The sequence below is a fragment of the Schistocerca serialis genome, chromosome 2 (genome assembly GCF_023864345.2).
Source record: "Schistocerca serialis cubense isolate TAMUIC-IGC-003099 chromosome 2, iqSchSeri2.2, whole genome shotgun sequence".
Lineage (NCBI taxonomy): Eukaryota > Metazoa > Arthropoda > Insecta > Orthoptera > Acrididae > Schistocerca > Schistocerca serialis.
This window is the reverse complement of record NC_064639.1, coordinates 428,007,194-428,031,492: the sequence shown is the minus strand read 5'-3', so window position 1 is coordinate 428,031,492 and position 24,299 is coordinate 428,007,194.

Here is a 24,299-nt window from a genome sequence, read left to right as displayed (position 1 = left end):
ACCCATTGCTGCCTCTGCTTGGTGATAGTGACTTCACATCGTCACTTTAAAACTTATTAATGCTTTGAATATTATAATAACTTAAATCGATTGCTCCATCGGACTCACTTTCAGAACGAGACTGTCAGAAATTCTCCTACCTTCTGACTATGACAATCCACAACTTTATCAAGCACCAGTTTTCCTCTACCATTCTCCGCTTGCTTGGACTTTTCCACCAGGTCGTAGCGAACGGTGTCCGCCCCTGAAAACTACGCAGTATTTTTATTTAGGTGCCTGTTAGCTATTCAGACACCAGCCTTTGAAAACTGCCAGTAGTCATAGCTCGTTACGCTGACTTGGGTCTTTGTGAGCAGCAGCACCCCATCTCTGCGCCAATGGCTGTCCGCTGACTTGTATGAATGCGGATCATTAAACTAAATTAAAATTCAAATATCTCGGGATTCTTCACTCGAATCATGACACAGCTTTAACGAACTCATTCTAATAAAATCGTACATACATTTAAATATGATTCCACCGATTCCTTTTCTCCTCCATTATTTGACTGGAACAAGTTACGAATGCTGAGATGAGGATGCTCAGAGGGATGATATACCACTGCTACGTTCCAAGACATGGGAAACAATTGTCTCACGTTGTAAATTACACAATAGAGTGTCAGGGAAGGTTGTTGAGAATATATTGTAACCTATGAATTCACGAAATGGATGCAGTTTGTTTATGTGGCAAAATGTTACTCTACACTTTTACACTTGAGATATTTTAAAGATTTTTCTAGCATAACCTTTATAGTGTACTCAACGTCTACTGTAGAAACTTCCCTATATGTCTATGTAATTAAGACTTTCCGTTATGGGTGCTGTTAGCCATTTTGAATGTGTATTAAACATTACAGCTGCGGATAGCTGAAACCAGAAACAAACAAAATATTGATTTGAAATTACAATGAAATCCAGACCATTAGCTGCTTAGAGGCAAGGGACATGTCCGAATTAACAGATACCATCTTCATATAGTAAAGGCTTACCGGCCAATGCTCTTCTTCAGTGCGGATGCACTCACACTGCTCAAACTCTCACGGGAATCGGTAGATTGACTGCCACAAGTAATGAGTATAGTGGGCAGGGGAACTACAAATGTGGTGTGTAGACAGTAAGTTGGAATTCTACGTCTCACGGGGAGCGTGCCAGAGATATGTCCCTGCAGTCGCTCTACCCCCTGTGGCCTCAATGGCTCAATCGGATAGAGCGTCTGCTTTGTAAGTAGGAGATACTGGATTCGAGTCCTGGTTGGAACACACATTTTCAACTGTTCCCGTTGTTATTTATCAACGCTTGTAAGCAGCTAATGGTCTGGATTTCATTGTAATTTCATTCTTAAAGAGTATCAAGATGACTAATGGTACCTGTTATTTCGGAACAGAACAGATACCATCTTCATATAGATATTGATTTAGTTTCATTAAACGTTTTTGTAAGTACGTCTTCAGATGAGATGTACAGGGGTCTACCCAGTGATATAGCACGTACTGCGCACTGGACGTGAAATACAAAATATAAATGGTGTGAGGACTATCTACTTTGTAATATGGTAAACATAGAGGAAAGAATTTTCACCTACTATAAATACACGTATTTATTTATAGCATTAAACATATTGGAAAAAAGTGTATATGAAGATGTACTTCACTGTCCCCACTGTACACACATTTTCTACACTTCAGACGCGCGTCATATGGTGGCTACTGAACGTTTTGTCACTACACGTAGTGTTACACAAAATTACGAAAACAAACGCTGACTAAAAAAATCACAGCACCAAAAATTAATTAATTTAGCGTAATGAAATTTCTGGAATACATTTGTCTAGTTAACAAGTTTAAGTGATTAACACTGCAAGATCACATGTTAATGCACGCGCGAGATAAGCCACGGCAAATGTCAAATGGCGGTACGTTAATAACCGTCGTAAGCGTCAGAATGTTGAAACCAAGCATGAAAACGTGCATGCATTGTGTTATGCAATTGCAAGATGTCAGTTTGTGAGATAGAGTTCCATGGCTGTTGCACTTGGTCTGTCAATACAGGGAAGGTTACTGCTGTTTGTGGAGGACGCTCGAGATTTCGTCCAATGATGTCCCATATGTGCTCGACTGGATACACATCTCGTTATCGAGCAAGCTAACGCAACATGTTGACACGCTGTAGAGCTTGTTGGGTTACAACCGAGGTATATGGGTGAGCGTTATCCTGTTGGAAAAGTTAGCTTGGAAGGCTATTCATGAATTGCAGAACACCGGATGGAATCAACAGATTGATGCACACATTTGCAGTCATGGTGCGTGGGATAATCACGATAGTGCGCCTGCTGTCTTACGAAATCGCACCCCTGGCCAGAACTACAGGTGTAGGTCCAGTGTGTCTACTACGCATACACGTTGGTTACAGGCCCTCACCTGACGTCCTTCTAACCAGCACACGACCAGTTACTCACGATTAGATCCCGTAGAGGTATCAAACAGCGGGGATGTTGATCAGTACGTTTCACCCGCTATTAGAAATAACCACAGAACTTTTCTATTGTATTATGATGAGGTAATTTAACGGGCCAGTCGAGATGCGGCAGAGTGCCCCGTGAATTGTCATTCTGGAAGACTGGAATGTCCATAGTAGACTCATCAGTCGTTGGACCGGACTAGACGCTTTCAGTCTGCTACAGTCCAGTTTCTGTGCTGTTTCGCGCAACGAAGGCGTGGAGCTCTGTGTGCCGCTACGAACAATGGCCTTTCGCAAGGTACCTGTGCATTGCATTAAATTGGCTTCTCTATATTTGCTCACAAACTGGCTCAGATGGACCTGGATTCACTGACGACAGCAACTGCGGCCTGGTCTGAAATCGACCGTCATTGACTGTGGGTGCCATCAAGGTCTGGTTCCTGTCGGTTAGGATTCGTTTTGGGGTCACTGTTCTTTCGCTCCGTTACAGAGTTCCGAGTGATAAACCATTCCTTGAAGATACGGGGAACAGCTCGCATTTATTGACCAACAGCGATCCAGCTTCATTTGCGGTGTAGCCATTGGCATGTACTAGTACGATAACTCCTTTCTGTCATTCTGTCACGCGTGCGTGCAGACCCATCTTACTGCGCTAATTCCATTAAACTGTCTGGAGCATACACATGACGTTAGTACAAGTTCTCACCATCTGCAACACGCAAAACGGACCATCGTGTTGTTTGAAAGAAATGGTTCAAATGGCACTGAGCACTATGGGACTTAACATCTGTGGTCATCAGTCCCCTAGAACTTAGAACTGCTTAAACCTAACTAACCTATGGACATCACACACATCCATGCCCGAGGCAGGATTCGAACCTGCGACCGTAGTGGTCACGCGGTTCCAGACTGAAGCGCCTAGAGCCGCATGGCCACACCGGCCGGCTTGTTTGAAAGAGGTGACTGATATTTGGACCGGGGAGTTTATCGACTAGGCTAAACAGAACGTTAATGATTTACAACGTATTATAGGGTGTGTCACACTCTACTGCTCGGTTTCCTATTACTACTGTATTTCTAAGCCGTTGAGATTCAACGACTGTGATTGTCGAGATTGACGCCGTAGATGGTGTGGCTGAAGTAACCTCTTTGACAACGGATGCAACCCGACGCGGCATCATGGAGAAAGAAGGCTTTACAGCGCTGGGCTCAGTCTGTTGTGCATTGGTGACGGCGGTGTAGCGGTCGAGTGCCGGGGCTAACAGTAAGTGCGGGGCGCAGTTGGCTAGTGACGCTAGACAAATGCAGGGCTTTTGCCTCTGTTGCATGCAGAAGTCGATCCGCGCGGGGTTAGCCGAGCGGTCTGGGGCGCTGCAGTCATGGACTGTGCGGCTGATCCCGGCGGAGGTTCGAGTCCTCCCTCGGGCATGGGTGTGTATGTTTGTCCTGAGGATAATTTACCTTAAGTAGTGTGTAAGCTTAGGGACTAATGATCTTAGCAGTTAAGTCCTATAAGATTTCACACACATTTGAACATTTTGCAGAAGTCGATGCGACTGCGGATGCAACGAGTGATTGTAACCTGCTGTCTACTAAGGTAGCAGGTGAATAAACCGGCGGATCAGAATTCTGTTCGACAGCCCGTGGTTGCCGGCGGCTGTTGTGTTGTGATCGGCAATAGCTATTCAAGCGGCGTTTTCTTAACGTGAAAGTACAGCTGGTGTCACTGCAGTGTTCTACATTGTACGTTGCGTTGTGACTGATAGCTATTTGGCGACGTTGTTACTCAATCTCCCTCTCTTGTTACGGCGTTCTCACTGGTTTGAGGTTTTCCGGCCACCGGTTGAGTGATTTCTGACGTGTATTAGTCACCTGCGATAAAAACTGTACATTATTTTTAAACTAGTAGTTGAGGTCTGTATTCCCTGCAAGACTGGTTAGTGAAATTGTTACAATTTATTGTATCTTTAAATTTAGTTGTTAAGGTACATGTTTCTTGAAAGATTGGTTACTAAAAGTATCAGAATTTACATATCTATTGATTTAGTGTTTTTGAAAGGTGTTTTGTCTGAAGGATGTATTGCTAAAGTTGTTAAAATCATTGAATCTTTTAATTTAGTGTTCGCAAAGATTTGTTTCACTCAAGCATTTGGTCTTGAGATTGTTACTACACTACTGGCCATTAAAATTGCTACACCAAGAAGAAATGCAGATGATAAACGGGTATTCATTGGACAATTATATTATACTAGAACTGACTTGTAATTACATTTTCACGCAATTTGGGTGTGTAGATCCTAAGAAATCAGTACCCAGAACAACCACCTCTGGCCGTAATAACGGCCTTGATACGCCTGGGCATTGAGTTAAACAGAGCTTGGATGGCGTGTACAGGTACAGCTGCCCATGCAGCTTCAACGTGATACCACAGTTCATCAAGAGTAGTGACTGGCGTATTGTGACGAGCCAGTTGCTCTGCCAACATTGACGAGACGTTTTCAGTTGGTGAGAGATCTGGAGAATGAGCTGGCCAGGGCAGCGGTCGAACATTTTCTGTATCCAGAAAGGCCCGTACAGGATCTGCAACATGCGGTCGTGCATTATCCTGCTGAAATGTAGGGTTTCGCAGGGATCGAATGAAGGGTAGAGCCACGGGTCGTAACACATCTGAAATGTAACGTTCACTGTTCAGAATGCCGTCAATGCGAACAAGAGGTGACCGAGAAGTGTAACCAGTGGCACCCCATACCATCACGCCGTGTGATACGCCAGTATGGCGATGACGAATACACGCTTCCAATGTGCGTTCACCGTGATGTCGCCTAACACGGATGCGACCATCATGATTCTATAAACAGAACCTGGATTCATTCGAAAAAATGACGTTTTGCCATTCGTGCACCCAGGTTCGTCGTTGAGTACACCATCGCAGGCGCTCCTGTCTGTGAAGCAGCGTCAAGGGTAACCGCAGCCATGGTCTCCGAGCTGATAGTCCATGCTGCTGCAAACGTCGTCGAACTGTTCGTGCAGATGGTTGTTGTCTTGAAAACGTCCCCATCTGTTGACTCAGGAATCGAGACGTGACTGCACGATCCGTTACAGCCATGAGGATAAGATGCCTGTCATCTCGACTGCTAGTGATACGAGGCCGTCGGGATCCAGCACGGCATTCCGTATTACCCTCCTGAACCCGCCGATGCCATATTCTGCCAACAGTCATTGGATCTCGACTAACGCGAGCAGCAATGTTGCGATACGATAAAACGCAATCGCGATAGGCCAGAATCCGACCATAATCGAAGTCGTAAACGTGATGGTACGCATTTCTCCTCCTTACACGAGGCATCACAACAACGTTTCACCAGACAACGCCGGTCAACTGCTGTTTGTGTATGAGAAATCAGTTGGAAACTTTCCTCATGTCAGCACGTTGCAGGTGTTTCCACCGGCGCCAACCTTGTGTGAATGCTCTGAAAAGCTAATCATTTTCATATCACAGCATCTTCTTCCTGCCGGTTAAATTTCGCGTCTGTAGCATGTCATCTTCGTGGTGTAGTGTACTTGCTGCGACGTGTAGATTACTTTCGTGGGCCTTGGAGGTAAGGATTAAATCGTTAAATTCCTTAAATACCGAAATTGTAACCTCCTACGCATTACTATAAATAAATATTTTGCTGTGTAATGTGTAGGTATAAAAACAAATGCGTTCTGCTTCCCAATTTCATGCTGCCTGCCGTCTCAGTTTAGCAAATATTACGTGTATGAGACGATATCTACTTTAAACCACACTTTTTGTCGGGTTTGATATTTATATCTATATTTTTCGTGGAAGGCACGAAATTCATAAATTACTGGAGTGGTTAATGTTGAGTAATTCATCTGTGCAACAGAATTTTGCTCGATCCTTACTAAGCGGTGCAGATACATACGTATACCGTTGCGCTCTGTGTGCCCGACACAGTGAATTGCGGCCTCGCCTTTGGCCTCCAGATACGCGGGACGTGAGCGGTGATTGAGCTGCCGTTACACCACAGAGACGCGACGCGACAGAGGCGTGGTTTGACGCACGGAGCGGGCGGCGATCGGCAGCGTGGAACACCTGCCCGCTGACAGGCCGGCGTTTGCTTTGACGCTGCCGCCGATAAGCGCCCACAGCGTGCGCAAACCGGCCGCCGCCGTGGCTGCCCGATCCCACAGCTACGTGCCTGCTGACCGCACTGCGAAAACGCGACTGTCGGCAGATCACGCAAAACGTTCTCGCGTTCCAGCCGGCGGCTGCGAATTCAGTGGCGTGCAACACTCCTTAATAACGGAACCAGCCGTGATTATCTTTAACCCTCATAGAAGAGAAAAATAGTTCCGTTCGTTTTTGTAGGATGTAATGAAATGAAACGAAGTAAAATACATTCATAAAAATAAATAAAGGACACTAAATGAAATCTACTTACTACCTAACATATCAGCAATTTCAGTGACATCCACACAATACCGTTCACTCTATCCCTTTCACTTGTGTAGAAAATCGCTTAGTCAATGCGTTTGGTGCTGACATTTTTATAAAATATGTCAGTAGTTTTCATCCAAAGGACATGAAAGCTAAGCTTGATACTTGTTCTTGAGTAGTGGAAGGATTTAAACCTACAAATTAGTGATCTATATTTCTATAGCTGAGTCTGTACTTCCTTTCGTTACAGTTTGTACGGCCAACTTAAAAATTTTTCGCTGAGCTGTATCTAAATTTCCACTCTTTGATTTACACACGCTTCAGCTATGAGACTGTTAACTACAAGAGAGGTGAGACCTAAGAGAATCTACGCTAACGAGCCAGAGAAATTAGTACACCTAATGTCGTGTAGGACCCCCGCAATCACGTAGAAGTGCCGCAACACGATGTGGCATGGACTCGACTAATGTCTGAAGCAGTGCTAGGGGGCACTGACTCCATGAATCCGTAAGAGTGTTTGGGGGTGGAGATATCTTCTGAACAGCGCGTTGCAAGGCATCCCAAATATGCTCAATAATGTTCATGTTTGGGGATTCTGGAGGCCAGCGGAAGTGTTTAAACTCAGAAGAGTGTTTGTTCCTGGAGCCACTCTGTAGCAATTCTGGAAGTGCGGGGTGTCGCATTGTCCTGGTGGAATTGCCCAAACCTGTCGGGATGCACAATGGGCATGAATGGAGGCAGGTGACCAGGCAGGATGCTTACGAAAGTGTCATCTGTCAGAGTCGTATTTAGACGTATCAGGGGTCCCGTATCACTCCAACTGCACACGCCCCACACCATTACAGAGCATCCACCAGCTTGAACAGTCCTCTGCTGACATGCAGGGTCCATGGATTCATTGGATTGTCTCCATACCATCCACTCGATACAACTTGAAATGTGGCTCGTCCGACCAGTCTACGTGTTCCTAGTCATGAACAGTCCAATGTCGGTGTTGACGGATCCAGGTGATGCATAAAACTTTGTGTCGCGCAGTCATCAAGGGTACACGAGTGGGCCTTCGGCTCTGAAAGCCCGAATGGTAGGCACGTTGACACTTGTTGATGGCCCAGCATTGAGATCTGCAAACAGTTTGCGGAAGGGTTGCACTTCTGTCAAGTTGAACGATTCTCATCAGTCGTCGTTGGTCCCGTTCTTGCAGGATCTTTTCCGGCCGCAGTGATGTGGGAGATTTCATGTTTTACCGCATTCCTGATATTCACAGTACACTCGTGAAATGGTCGTACGCGAAAATTCCCACTTCATCTGTACCTTGGAGATGCTATATCCCATCGCTCGAGCGCCGACTATAACACCACGTTCTTGATAATCTGCTGTTGTACCAGAAGTAACCAATCTGACAAGTGTACCAGACCCTTGTTGTCTTATGTAGGTGTTACCGTCCGCTGCACTGTGTTCTGCCTGTTTAGATATTTCTGTATTTGAATACGCATGCCTATTCGGGTTTCTTTGGCAGTTCAATGTATATATTGCCCTTCAAAAGAACTGATTTTCTTAGAAAAAGATTTTTGCTTTGCAAACGCGTACAATCGTAGGTGTAAAATACAATAATAGTGAATAATGCTCATGTAATTTCGTGTACTACACTCGTAAATTCCAACCGAGAAGTATTTTGATTTTGGTGAAGAGACTGCTTCTGGCGATTATGGAATGAATGTTATTATTATGCATGACAGTCGTTTCCCTTCAAAAGTGCAAAATAAGGTTGCGAAATTGAGCGTCTTACATCTACTAAATTCAAATGTGTGTGAAATCTTATGGGGAATTAACTGCTAAGGTCATCAGTCACTAAGCTTAGCCGGCTGCGGTGGCCGAGCGGTTGTGGACACTTCAGTTCGGAACCGCGCGACTGCTACGGTCGCAGGTTCGAATCCTGCCTCGGGCATGGATGTGTATGATGTCCTTAGGTTTAAGTAGTTCTAAGTCTAGGGGACTGATGACCTCAGATGTTAAGTCCCATAGTGCTCAGAACCATTTTTGAACCCTAAGCTTACACACTACTTAACCTAAATTATCCTAAGGGCAAACACACACACCCATGCCCGAGGGAGCACTCGAACCTCCGCCGGGACCAGCCGCACAGTCCATGACTGCAGCGCCTTAAACCGCTCGGCTAATCATGCGCGGCTTACATCTACTCTCGGCCACTTTGCCTCACGGTGTGTGACCGAGGGCACGTCTAATACCGCTATTTGTTCTCCCCTTTTCTGTTCCATTCGTGAATGATGCGTGGAAAAAAAATATCGTTCGTTAACCTCCGTATTAGCTCAAGTTTCTCGAATTTTTTCGTTTTGCTCATTTCACGAGATGTATGTGGGAGTATGTAATGCGAGGGCGTGCTGAAAAGTAATGTCTCTGAACTTTTTATGTGAAAACTCTTAAAGCTGTTTAAATAAAACTAACTTTATTAACATATCTTTATTTTTGACATCTGCATACTTGTTTCTCAATATAGGCACCCAGGCTACGACGAATTTCTCCCAACGAGAGGATCAGATTGTTGATACCGTCACGGTAGAATGTTCGGCTTTGTTGACAGAGCCACAGGCTCACCTCTCCTTGCACCGCTTCAGCGAAGTGAAGTCCTCGAAGGTGTTCTTTAAGTTTTCGAAACATATGACAGTTAGATGGGGCCAACTGGGACTGTATGGAGAATGATCAATGACAACGAACCCATGGCGTCGGATTGTTATTGATGTTGCAGCCATCGTGTGTGTTCTGGCATTGTCATGCTGAAGGAAGAATTCTTCGAATTCGTGCTTTCAGTTTTCTGAGCCTCTCTCACGCACTGACACAATACGTTATACACCGCCATGCTACACGACACAATTTGGAGGCCTCTAGCGGCGCAGGGTTGCAACTTGCGTCAGTGAAGCGGGAAAATCGACCGAGTGATATGCACGACACGTAATATCGCAACCGATACTGAGAACAGAATAAAAATATCGGAGGCATTACTCTTCAGCAAGCCTTCGTATGTTACCCGACGGTTACCAGAACGTACTGGTTTAAATGGTTTAAATGGCTCTGAGCACGCCACTACGGCCGTCCCAGAACGTACTCTTTCGGATCTTCAATAGTAGACCACTCCGTGTTGCACAGTGCCTCTCTTGTAGAGTGTGCCACTGAGGTGTGTTGTGCATCTCCGTAACGCTCGTGCGTAGAATAAACGATCCTGCTCCGCTCTTCGTTGGATTTTTTATATTTCTTCTATTAATCCAACCTGATAAGGGTCCCGGACTAACAAGCAGTACCCAAGAATCGGTCGAGTAAGTATTGATGCTAGCCACTTTCTTCGTGGATGGATTACATTTCCTTAAGATTCTTCTTGCGAATCTCAGTCGGCCAATTGGTTTTAAGAGTATATTTTTATATGTTTTAGGTCGTTGCAGGTGGTTACTCCTAGATATTTTACGGTAGATACTATTTTCAGCGATTTGTCACAAAAGTGCAATTGTACTGTGGCACTATGAAAGGCGACGGCAAGTGTGTTGGCCGGCAGCGTTAACCCTTTCGATCACGAATTATTTTTTTCCTGCTATCCAGTTCTTCGAATTAAATTATGATTTTTCAGATGTATAAAATTCCGAGGTGCCACCCCAAAGTGGGATACAGTGCGTCCCCAAATGAGGACAATGTGTTGAAGTGGGTGCAGTATAAGTAGAAAAGTCAAATTATTTTATTTGACTTTATTTCACCAAAATACATAAATTACCCAAAGCTTACTTAATGATTATATACATAAACTATGGTTTCGCACTTGCGAAGAATGTTAATCAAAGAAACAATTTTTTTTCTATCCAACCATAAGTGAATGTTATATTTTACACAACAAAATTTGGTTTTACCTTTGCAACCCTGTTTCTTGCACCTGTCACTGACCACTGGAAGATGCTCAACGGCCGCGCGGGATTATCCGAGCGGTCTGAGGCGCTGCAGTCATCGACTATGCGGCTGATCCCGGCAGAGGTTCGAGTCCTCCCTCGGGCATGGGTGTGTGTGTTTGTCCTTAGAATAATTTAGGTTAAGTAGTGTGTAAGCTTAGGGACTGATGACCTCAGCAGTTAAGTCCCATAAGATTTCACAAACATTTGAACATTTTTTGATGCTCAACGTTGTCCAGACGGACATCAGCTTCTGGACGAACATCCGCATTGGCTCGTTTTGAAGTACTTGGGCTCTCACAAGTGGGACGTTCTCTTTTCCTGGCAGCTGGCTTATCTATTTTTGTCAGAACTTTGGCCACACATATCCTAAACTGAAGCAAATCAAGGGTCTTATTTATAGGAACTCATAATTCTTATGGTAAGGGTATCCCCAGAACCCATAATAAAAATGCTATTACAAAAAGAAAAACTCATAAAAAACGTACATCTGAGAAGCCAAGATGAAAAAGCCGCTAAATTCATTTTATGTCGATTTTGAGTTGAGCGCACGGTCGTATAGATTTTTTCAGGGCCTACGTGATGGAATATGTTTCAGGCTATAAATCGTCGGAAATGGCTGCCGAAAATCGCGTTCGGTTTCAAAAGCAGATAATTGCAAGTTGTGTTCAGATGCAAAGCCCGCTGAATGTCCTTTAGGCATTGCTGTTGCCCTGCCATTTCTGGATGCAAAGTACGTGAACAGACATTTGACTTACCAATCCGAACATTCAAAGCTACTTTTCAGTCTGCTACGATTAGAATGGATATTTTTCTTATTCAGCTGTTGGCTGGCTGTGCTATAACAAATTCGTACGCAACAATAACATTCTCGCTGCCAATGAGTTGCGTTTGGATGGGACTACTGTTTCTTTATTATCTCAGTGTCACGTATCATGCAGTTAGGGAGCTTTGCGTCTAGGCTCCTCAACTTACAATACACCGTCTGATATGAAACGTCTAACATTACCTCCATCGTTGTCCTCTTGTTCAAAATTGTCTCCAGGATCATCGGATAGATCGTCAATTTCATATTAAGTAAGCAGCTCTACAACTTCTTCTTCTCTAAGTCGCCTTCGTCTATCTTGGACTGTGGGCGTCACAATGTCTTCATTTAGAGACCTGTATAAAGTTATAAATATGTGATTTACCTTTCGTTCCGAAAGACACTTTTAATTTTCACCTTTAAGAATGCACCTTTCTATGCACAAATAATTGTTTTTACATAAACTCGGAAGATATTAATCGGCTGATGGGAGATACAAAGATTACTTGGAAATGTTCATTTGGAAGACCTAATTATGATGGCAGGGATGGAAGATGAATTAGCACAACACAGAATTAAATTAGAGTCCTGACTCTTCCGAATAACTATTACTGGTTTAAGGAAATTTGCCTACCCACTTCTTAAGAAATATTATCTACCGAAATACTACAAATCGAAACAACGATATAATTAGTAACAAAAAAATTATATCCTTCTTTTTTAAATTCATCCATCATTGTGGTCTTTCACAGCTTATTGTTGTGGAAATCTGTATGGGTCTTTATAACATTTATCATTATCTATTTCACTTTCTTCGTTATAATCCGAATCGTTTTCTTCCATAAACCATTTGTTAATTGCCTTAAGAATCTTTTTTTTATGTTTCTTTCCACAACATTTTTTAAATTCTTTTAATTCAACAAATGCATCTTTTTCTTTATCGTAAACAATAATTTTTATACAACAATTTTTAGGTAAAATTAAATCCAAGCAATCGACATGGTATTCTTCATTTAATAAACTATTTAATTTTTCTCTTGTATCTCGTTAATGCATTTTATACTTATAAAATAGATGCAACACTCTGTCGTTTTTATCTTCTTCCATTTATAACTAATGTTTTTTATTTTCCGACCTTCGTAATTTCCTACAATCTCTGCAAATGGATTGTATGTTTGCATCATCTTTTGCGAAACAATCTAAATTCTATATAATTTCAGATGAATTACATATTTTTGGCCTTTCTCTATTACTGCTGTTGTCCGTACTATTCTGTGGGTTATTCTCTTGCTTGTTGTCTATATCCTTCTGCATGTTTTTCATACTATTCTGGGTGTTGGTCACTTTAATTGAATATATACTCATATGATCTTTAAATACTTTTTGAAAATTGATCTAGGTTTACCAAATTTCTTCCCATATTCTGTTACACTTTTTACTGTGTCACATTTAGAGCATTTTTTAAAATATCTGCAGCATATCAATGGTACTACTCAATACGTGATTGTTGTTATTGTTTTTGTTTGCATAATACCTACTTAGCTGATCCTTATTTATATGCTTTTTATAAATCAATCTAGGTTTATGTAACATTATCCCATATTCAGTAATGTCTTTCAATACACAACATTTAGTACATTCTTTACTGTATATTGTCCATTTAACACATATAAGAATATAAATTGTTGTCCCTTTTTTGTTGTCCTCATTTTTCATCAGTCTCCATTTACTTCCATTTTTAATTCATTTATATTCTTTTACCTGCATCTACCACCGTGGCAAGAATGCAGCAGAGTACCGCGATGTGGTCACCACCGGTGTCGCAAGCGTCAGCTGCTGTAAGACTGTGTAGAAGACAGGACTATTTGTGGTATACTGAAACAATGATGTGCGCATCACAGTGCAGCAAGTCATGCGCCACCTTGTTGGTAGACAGTCGCAGGATGACTCAAGAATGGCAACTTTTTGAACGTGTTGTGGCAACGTTGCGAGGGAAGTGGCTACGAATGACATCTAGGATGCTGCTCGCTCTCTCTCGCCATTTAGTAAACAGTAAAGATGGAACAATGGAACGGTGTGCAGCATGCATTTGCTGTAAAATCCAATTACATGACTGAAATATGCAGGCCAGATGCCGAGAATTTCGGCGTCTTCTCAACATATGAGGGCATGGTCGTGTTCCCTTAGAGAATGAAATCGACATCTGTGTCAGTAATTTTGAAGCAACCGGTTCTGCATTGAAGAAGCAATCTACAGGGAGACCCCGAACCGCTCGTAAGGGAGACAATATTGAGGATGAGAGAACTGATTACCTAAGAAGCCCACAGCGTTTATGTTCGACGTCACGCAGAGTCTCTACAGTTGCAAAGTTCGTGTGTTTAACTAATACTGAAAGTGAATTTAATGTTCCATCCGAAAGTTCCACCCCCAAAAGCTATAGATCATTCAGCAGCTTCAACCTAACGATCTGCTAATGTGTAGAAAATATGCTGAACGCTTGTTAGCAAAGGAGGACGACGACGACAGTTTCATTAACAACCTGCAGATATCGGACGAAGCTGACTTCTATCTAAGTGTCTTTGTCAATAGACAGAATTTTCGCTATTGGTCTCAGAAAAACCCATGTCAGCTACAAGAGGGTCCAATGCATAGCAGCGAAGTTACTGTATGGTGCTCTATGTCATCTAGTGGCATTACAGGTCCCCGCCTTTTTGAAGATGATTATAGGTGTGCAACCACTGTAAAGTCTTTTCGGAATGTACCCCGATGGAAAGTTTTGTGGCAAATGAACTGCCCCATTTTGCTGCCAACAGTTCGTTTCAGCATGACGGAGCAACGCCACATATGCCACGGATATCGATAGGAGCTGTGCGACGATTGTTTGCTAGCCGTGTCATTTCAAGGCTCGGTGACATTCATGTGCCTCAAGATTGCCTCACCTGACACAGTATGATATTTTGTTGTGGAGGCACCTTAACAGCGCGGTTTAACGCACTCGACCTGTTACCATTGAAAAACTTAAAGCAAGAATATGAGAGGAAATATCGAGGATTCCTATCGAAACATTAGGTCGAGCCACGCATAACTCAGGAATGTGTGCTTCGAGGGGGAGCGAGGGGGAACTCATTTATCGGATGTGATATTCTAGCAATAAAAATGCTTGCGTCATTCAGTAATGGCACACTCTGTACTACACACTGACATAAATAAAATTGTGTAAACTAATTGTGCTCATTCACTAATCTCCATTCCAAAATTTCCATACTTCTGAGTCACTCTGTGCGGTCGGTGGGCATCTTACTATGAGCTGCAGAACTCCTAGTCTCGTGCTTCTACTCGCCGCACCATCACAGAGCACAGAGATTAACATGGGACACATCTGCTAGACGCTAAAAGCTGGAAGAAACGATACCTGTTCACACAAATCGACGTAAAATTTGGTAAACGTTGTCGGAAACCACCTTATCCTGTGCATTCAGTTATCCAGCAGGACACCGTTGAGGCAGCTATTTGAGAAATTCTCTTGTGTGGATGTTTATAGGAACTGGATTGGGCCCCGTGATAGATCTACTTTCATCTCCCGTTGGCGAATTACACAGAAGAGTACTACTAGGTCATCTGCGTCCTGTTGTTCGCCTACAGCAAACCCAGCCAAACTGCTCTTTCAGCCAGGCAGCGCATCACCCCGTCACTCCGTAATGTTGTCGAAATATGAATTCTGGGTGGACCAGTGCGTGCTTGCTTGCCATGCACGCTTCTCTCCCTCTGCTCACCTCCTCTCCTTTTCAGACCACCTTCTATGAATCGCAGTGAGGGTATATCACATACTTATACCCAGATGAAACGAATCTCCATGACCCACGACTCAAGGGTGGAGTTTTTGCGACCGTGACCAGAGTAACTTGTCAACACTCACGGTGAGCAGCCCATGCTACGACTCGTGTATACCGTCATCACAAAGAAATACAAATTGATAGTTAAGCGCCTCGAATTCTACTTCGTATCACTGAATTGTCCCGCAGAGAACGTTAGAAATGTTTATTATCCAAAACTGGGACGAATGTCCTGTATTTTAAAGTCTGTATATTCATGTCACTAACACAGTGAAATGTGTGTAGTAGAATGGAAAGTGCATTTGTTCAGTAGCACATAGATCATTATTGTGATCAATTTTCTGCTGTCAGCAGGTCTTTTGTTTCTCCATTTCAGGCAGTCCATCACTTCCTGCTATATGTGCTACTGTCCTGTACGTCGTTCAACGTACCTTTTTAAGCCCCTTTCGCCGTTTGTTTTGGTTCTTTTTATCACACTCAGAAACTGTCCCTGCTCTCCCGCTCTTCTCGTTACCTCCACGCTTATCAATCTACCCATCAAAATAATTCTATCCACCCACCACTACATACATTCTCAAAGCGTACTCAGGAGCCTTTGTAAAACACGTTACCAGTCTTTTTATCAAATATTTGTCAATATTACTGCAGAAAACTCTCGTTTTCTTCCAAAATGACTCTTTCGCCATTGGTTTTACAATTTTCATGTCCACGTTGCACTTTTAGTGGCTTTCTATTCTACTTCCAGGTATTTAAAGATTTAACCATCTTCTAAGGTTTCTCCATTCTCATTATGTATCCATATTATCACTTCTAATATCATTATTTTTGTTTTCTTTGCATTAATTTTCATCCCATAGCTCTTCAATATAGCTTCAATCAGTAAACTACCTACTCTTTAAAGAATCGACCTCTCATGTATAACAGCTTCATACGCTTGATTACTTTACAAACGTGTAATGTTAAATACGTGTGAAATATATTTTATGTGTGCATATGCGGCCAAAGTCACGGGTAAAAAGCTCATCCTAAACCCCTGCAACGATTTCAGTAAAATATGGCACGATTTCAGTCAAATATGGTGCACATATTAGATACGAAATGGAAAAAAAAATACTGTGTCCTATTGTGATGAGTGTGATAACGGGGAAAGAGAAGGGAGGACGAGGAGATGGACAAACAGCGAGGGGGAAGGAGGAGTAAATACATACCCGTGCAAAGCCGGGTAATCAGCTGGTCTACTATAACTTAGCGGACTTCTCAAACTACAATCTCCTTGAGACTTGAAGCACTTCTTAGCGATTTTCACAAGAAAGTCAGGCATGGATGTTGCTAGATAACTGGCAATACACAGTCTGAAGTGCTTCAAGACGGAACAGTATGAGAACAATGCTGGAGTTCCCAGATTACACACCAGCCACTGCAACATCTGACATTCAGGGTATCGGCGCGAAGACTGGTAGGTGTGAGTACTCAGTGTCGATTAGTTATTGTATGAGACTGTACATTGAGCCCTTAAATGACAGTTGATTCTACTATGGGAAATTGAGCACCATGAAGGACAGAGATGGAGAAAATAAAAAAAAAGCCGATCAGTGGAAGCCTAGTTAGTTTATCAATGAACGATCAGCTATGGACTCAGGGAGAGCAGCTATGTATATCACTGAGATCACTCGTATCAGTCGATCAAGGGCAGTCCGTTGGAGAGCAGTGAGAAATGAGGACCGAGTGAGAGCAATCAGGCAGCTGTGAAGACTGACTGCCATAGTTATTTTTATCACATTAAATTAATCAGGTGTCATGGTAAGTGATTATTATGCTGTTTCGCACAAAGTGTTTTGTCTTTGCATTCCGGAGGAATGTCACTCTATTGTCGACCCATTTTTCAGAGATTGAGTCGGATCCCTGCATTAATTCCGATATCTGTTGTCACTTTGCCATATCTTCATTTTCCATTTGATTTTGACTTTGAAGCTTTAAGCATCTGACCTCAGGTTCAAAATATCAAGGTGATATTCAACTGGACAGAGCAAGTAAATACAAGCCTTGCGCATGGACAATAACACATCATCAGTTGCTGGGCAGCTACTACCGGGGTAGGGATTAGCCTGGTAGCGTGAAAGTAGTAAGGAGTTGAGCTGGCGGGGGTACCATATTAAAGCCGCAGGACCCAGAAAGTGAAGACTTTTGGGTGGCACCCAACAGCCACATGATACGAAAGGAGACCAACTCGTCCACCCGACGTCAGGTCAGTCTCGCACACATGCATGTAACTCTGACTCCGTCAAGCGGTGAGGAAGTGGTGCAGTTGTTAATTTCCTCTCTTCCCTCCCCCAGTCTCATCCTAATGCCCAGTTACTGAGTCACGTCCACGCAGAATCAAATTTGCGCTGACATCATAATTGTGTTATTGGTATGTGAATGGTAATAAATATCTTATCACTCACGCCGTCTACATTTACATTGGTTGTCGAGTGTACTTTGATTTGTTTACAATTATCTGATTATCAGTTACAGATGTGCTTTCGCATCTGCACACCACCTCTTAAATTCAGATACCTGTTTATTGCTTTGATATTTAGCAGTCCTGATGGGGCTGTATGGTCATGGGACATAAATAATATGTGAACTTTTTTAAGTATTAGATTACACGACCCCATGTATAACTGACTGTACTCTATGCAATTCTGGTTGGTTCATGGTTTTTATACTTAAACAGAGCCTGTGATGGTGGTTGTTAACCGAAAAATGTAGGGATAATAAAAGACATATGGACAGGTAAGTGTCATACATTTCAGAAAATACTGAACAGATATTGGCAATCTTCTTCAAAAAATGTGTATAATGTTTTCGTCTGTTGCTAGAAGGACTGATGTTCTTCAATCCTGAAACATTACATCTGTCTTCCTCCAATTTTTTGTTATGTATTGGACATTACTAAAACATATTTTCTAAGTACAGATTGAAAAGTAGACAAGAGACTCCTTTCCTAATCCAGATAATCTGGCGCTTTCTCTTTTCTCCCTTACTGCCGCTCCTTTATTTAATTAGCAGAGGACAAACCAGGCGTTCCCCAGGTAGTTATTTATAGCTTTGCGTTACGGCTGTACCATGCAGCGTCTAGTCTTGTGCTGAATGTGTATGAGGTCGTGACTCGTGAACTATGTGTCGTACAATGATATAATATTGTGGATACACATAGTGACGTATGTGAATACTGTCCGCAAAATTTATTGCGAACTGAATTAGGAGTAAAGAAGTAATAAATAATAACGTCATGCCTCGTGCGGTACTTTTACTGCATGAACAGAGCAAAGCAGTAAGCGATAATCTTTCCTTTCTTCATTTTGTAGAAGTCGTCAGCGAGACAAAATTCCGTTCAGGTTTGAAATTATGCGTTAAGTTTGTTGCAAGCCGCTGAGTGCTCTCATTTCCTGATAATCGGTGAATAGTGTGGCGTCATGGGATACGCTTCTTTTTCACCCCCATCCCCATCCGTTTGGCAGGTAGATGGTTCCTATCCTCAGCGTTCGTTGCTTGACTGTGAGGTATATGCACACCAAGTCTGGTTGAAATCGGTTCAGTGGTTTTGGAGAAGATGTGGAACATACGTACATAAACACACACACGTAGATACGTACATACATTTTTATAATGTGTATAGATTACGTTTATATGTCACCCGATTTTCCATTTCACTTCTTTTTTCCGTATTATAGCTGCAAGCCACATTGCCTAGTTAGTGCCTTTCCCTGGTTTGTAAAAGACTTATATTAGTCTTTCTCCTCTGTAGTAAACCTCTCACACGAAATTCGCAGTGGCCCTATTCCTTAGTTTCTCCGCTAGTAATTTTTCTAGTCTTTTATTCATGAACCCCAACATAACTTTGGCTGCACGTGAAATGAGGCTAGTTGTACTGCTCCTCCTACATTCTTAGACTTCCTATTTATTTAGTACTGACGCACACGTAGATGTTAACCTCGTGATTATCAGTAGAATATTGTTTTCAACCCATCCCTGATTGCTCAAATACGATAAGACGTTTTGCTTTGTGTCGTTACATTTGCTCTGTCACTGGGCCTCGTGCTGGCCACTGTCGCTCGTGGCAGCGCGACGCGCCATATTTACACGCCTGCCGACGCGCGCTGGTGGCAGGCCGTGTGATGCGCGGAAGTGCCGGCTGCTGTCCATTGAGCGTGACGGGCCGCGGATTACGCACTGACGCACGCCCCCCGTCAATGCGGTGCGTGGCTGACACACTGCGTAACTGCCGGCTGCTCTCGCCGCACCATTGAAGCCAGACGCCCGCCGCCGACACGCGGCCCTAATGCCGACGTGAGAGCGATCTCTCGTGGCGAACGTCACAGTCAACTGCGCCCTACTCACGTTGTGTTTTGGCTCACGACGCGGAGCAGAAATAGCATCCTTCTACCTGCAACACCAGATATGATTGCCACCCTACCTACTCTGCGAAATATAAAGCTAAATCACAACCTACCAAAGCTGTCCCCGCTCAACCCCTCTGCTGAAGATATTATCAAATTCATTACAATTGTCCTCCAAAAGATCCATCTATTCCAGTCCCCACACACCCTGCAACAAATCTCCCTTCCTGCCTGCTGCATCTTCCATCTCAACACCCACGCTACCTACTACCACAACCGGCTCCACTTCATCTTCACCGCCTTGACACCCTTTTATGAACCTCCTCAGATCTCATCCACACAAACCAGTCTTATTCCTTATAATGGACCAACAATGCTACAAAATCCTGTATATCACAAAATCTGCTCCCTGCCGACCAGTAAACATCTTTTAATGCATACCCTATCCCAACACAAAGTCCATGCATGAAACATTCCTCCAACCCTATCACACCATCCCAACCTCTCCCTGTACCCTCCACTGCTCAGATAACCCCTTCCCCTGGCCAGACACAGAGTTGCAATTGGCCACAAGAACATTCCTGTTCAGCCACAACCCTTGTACAATACTCCCACTCCCATCATATCCTTACCCTCTTTTCCAAATCCTAACCATTACCTGTACTACCATCTATATCTAACCTAGTCACCCCATCTCCTATGACTACCTCACCCACATAGATCACATCTTTTCCACTTACGTTATTTCCGCAGACCTCGACATCCATAGTATATCCCTCACAGAACTCCAGGGGTGGCATCAGTTTACCGATTCCCTGCAAGGTGACATTGTTCCCATCCCACGCCACAGCCATCCTGAAAGCAACACCACCTCCAATGTCATCCTAGCGTCTCCCAACCTCCTTGAACGTCTCACTGCAGAAGTCCTCTATCCAACTGGAGATGAAGTCCTACCTATATTCCTCACTGTTGCCTGCACTCAACCTCATCCCTGAGTAGCCCATCCCAACTCCATCCGGAAGTTACCCCAGTCCACTCTTGGGCGAACTGGAATGCCTACTGGGTATCCACAGACACCCAGATTGGAAGCCACACCCGGTCCTCCCAGCAACCTCATGATATCCCTTAGGCCACACCCTGTCAGATGTTATATCAACCCACATACCTAACAAGACGATCCTCACTACTACACCTACCCCTCACAAACCCTAATCATCCTCCAAGAATCGCATCGTAGGTAAAACTCCTCTTTGCAGGCTTGTGATTAAGATACACTCACACACCACTGGCAAATACAGAGACATATCAGGAATTTATTGAATTTAAAACAGTACCATGACTGGCGTCAGATATGCACCAAGCTCAACACTATGCTCCTAATTAATTCCTCCAAGTACTGGAAAGCATCCCACTGACTAACTGGCATACCATGCTTCTACCTGATAATCGTTCCTCACCTGACCACCTGAGCAAAGATAACCATTTTGCATCCTATCTGTCTGACATCTTCTCTACACGTGATGACCCACATTGTACCTACGAAATATGTTATGGAACACACTCTCCATCCCAATGCGTATCTTCTACTTTTAGAGCAGCGGCCAGTACTCGTACCTGAAGATTTTCCTCTGTCTCTACAGGAGACTTGCCACTCTTCATTCATAAAATGTAATGCTAGTTATTTTTGCTGATGATAAAAGTATACTAATCACACCCAACAAGTAAGAATCAAAATGTCTTTCAGAAAATTATTAAGTGGTTCTCTGCAAACAGACTATCGCTAAATTGTGAGAAAACACAGTTTATATAATTCTGTACAGTAAATGGCATACCGCCATGGATAAATATAAACTAAGAACAGAAGTCCGTTGCTAAGGGAGAATACTCAAAATTTCTGGATGTGTGCATTGATAAAAAATTGAATTGGAAGAAACACATTGATGATCTGCTGAAACAGTTAGGTTCATCTACTTATGCTATTAGGGTTATTGCAAATTTTTGGTGGCAAACATATCAGTAAATTAGCCTACTATGGCTATTTTCATTCACTGCTTTGATATGGCATCACATTTTGGGGCAATTCATCATTAAGAGAGTAAGTATTCATTGCACAAAAGCGTGTAATCAGAATAATAGCTGGAGCCCACCCACGATCGCCTTGCAGACATTTATTTAACAAACTCGGGATATTCACAGTACCTTCGCAGTACATATATTCACTTATGAAATTTGTCATTAATAGCCCATCCCAATTAAAAAATAACAGCGAAGTGCATAGCTACAACACTAGAAGAAAGGATGATCTCCACTATTCTGGATTAAATCCCACTTTGGCACAGAAAGGGGTGAATTGTGCTGCCACAAAAATCTTTGGTCATTTGCCAAATATTATTAAAGGTCTGACAGATAGCCAACCGACATTTAAAAGCAAATTAAAAGAATTTCTGAATGTCAACTTCATCTACTCAACAGATGAATTCTTAGATATGAAGTAGCAACTGTAAAAAAAATTATTTTCTGTAAAGAAAACTTATTATAGAGTGACACGTTCCACATCACTACGAAATGTCGTATTCATGATCTATGGGACAAGGATTGATGTATGTATGTAGACTTCACATAAGATCCCACAAGAAGTAGCCCATAGGAGTTAAATCCTGTGATGGCTGAGGCGGTTGGATCATCTCGGTCTAACCATCTTTTACCGCGTCATCTGTTGCGATGTCTCCGAAATGCATGTGAGAAGTGAGGTTGTGCACCGTCATGCTGAAACGATATTTCCTGTCGGACATTCATTAGCATGGCTTCCAAGAACAGGTCGAATACGTTTTCTAGGAAGATCAAGTATGCAAGACCAATTAGCTTCAGTAGTTGGAGGTATGGCCCAATCACATGATTATCCAGAATACCTGCGTACACTTTAATACCAAACCGGTGATGAAATCCGTGAACAGGCGTGATACGAAGGATTTCGTCTGCCGAGACATGGCTGCTGCATTAATTCAGAACATCAGAACACGGTGCCCAGTGAACTTCAACAGAACTCGAGGTGGGAACAGGGGTGCATGGATGTAACGGTTCAGGAGCCACTTGCAGAAGGTAACAGTTGTGGAAAATCTCCTGGACTAGTAGCCCGTATCCTTTGTAAGTGGTATGGATATAATTGTTGCTCACGCAGAACGTCCCAGACGATACCGTGATAACACTTACTGCACGCGCAGTTATTCAAGTACTCTTTCACGGGTTCTGTTCAGCGCGATGCAGCTCATATTTTTCAAATTCTGGGGTGCATCGTTGCCGTGGAGCACCGCAGTCCTGTCTCGTCACGTTGAAGTTATCTGTTTCTTGGAGTCGCTGAGTAAGTTGGAAAAGGGTTTGTGTAAAGGCGTGCTACGTTGCGGAAAACGTTCGTGATACAACCGACTAGCAGCTCTTCCATTACCTCGAGCTTCACCACTCACAAGTAGCATGTGTGTGAATTCCGAGAACGAGCACTAAAACGTCTTTACTCTATCGGAGACGCAGAGACATTGAATAGGTCTCGCATAAGGCACACATTGACATCAGGTGATCGGCTGACGCAGAAAACGTAAGCAACTCTGAGACTTTCCTCTTTCTCTCAGCAGACGTGGACGCGTACACATCTGAACTGAAACCATCGTAGAACGGAAACGGTGCGTTTCCGCATGTGGGCTTTTATTCAAAATATTATGTACTCAGTCCTCTATAGAAATCATAAAAGTTCGTAACAGAAATTTTCGATCATCTTTTATAGGGGGTGAGTAATATTTATCCGGTGAGCTTATTTCAAAAGGAATATACTTGCAGTATTTCACAAAATATTAGAAATCGCAAGTAATGTTCTGCTGCACGGTAATTTCGTGACGAAAGCTCTTTGTCTCCATCTTACATGGCACTACGAATGCAAATTACGTGGAACGTTCAGCGCGTTATTACTCTTCAGTATCCCCTGAAGTTTTCGAGTTCCCGTTTGATCATGGCCCTCTTCTAATAAGGCCCCCTTTTCTTTTACTCTGGAGGCCTCGTTTCACCCAGAGAGGGAAAAGGAATAAAAAAATAAAAATTCAGACCGTGTACAGCGACCTGCTGAGGAATTTTTAATGAGTTCCGATGCCATCGATCGGATCACCGAATGGGGAGAGGGGGGGGGGGCAGAGAGGGCGCGGCCAGGCCACGGCACCGGCGCCGGTAACTTATTAAGCCGGTAAGCCCACGGCATTGTCATTAGGCGTCTGCTTGGACAGTCGCGCCAGGCGGGTAATCACGCCGTCTTATTATGTTGTCCTGCAACGGCGGCAGCGGTGTTGTTCTGGTCGCCCTCGCACACAGCGGGACCAAAAGCTCTCTCGCCAAAGCTATCACACAAACCTCT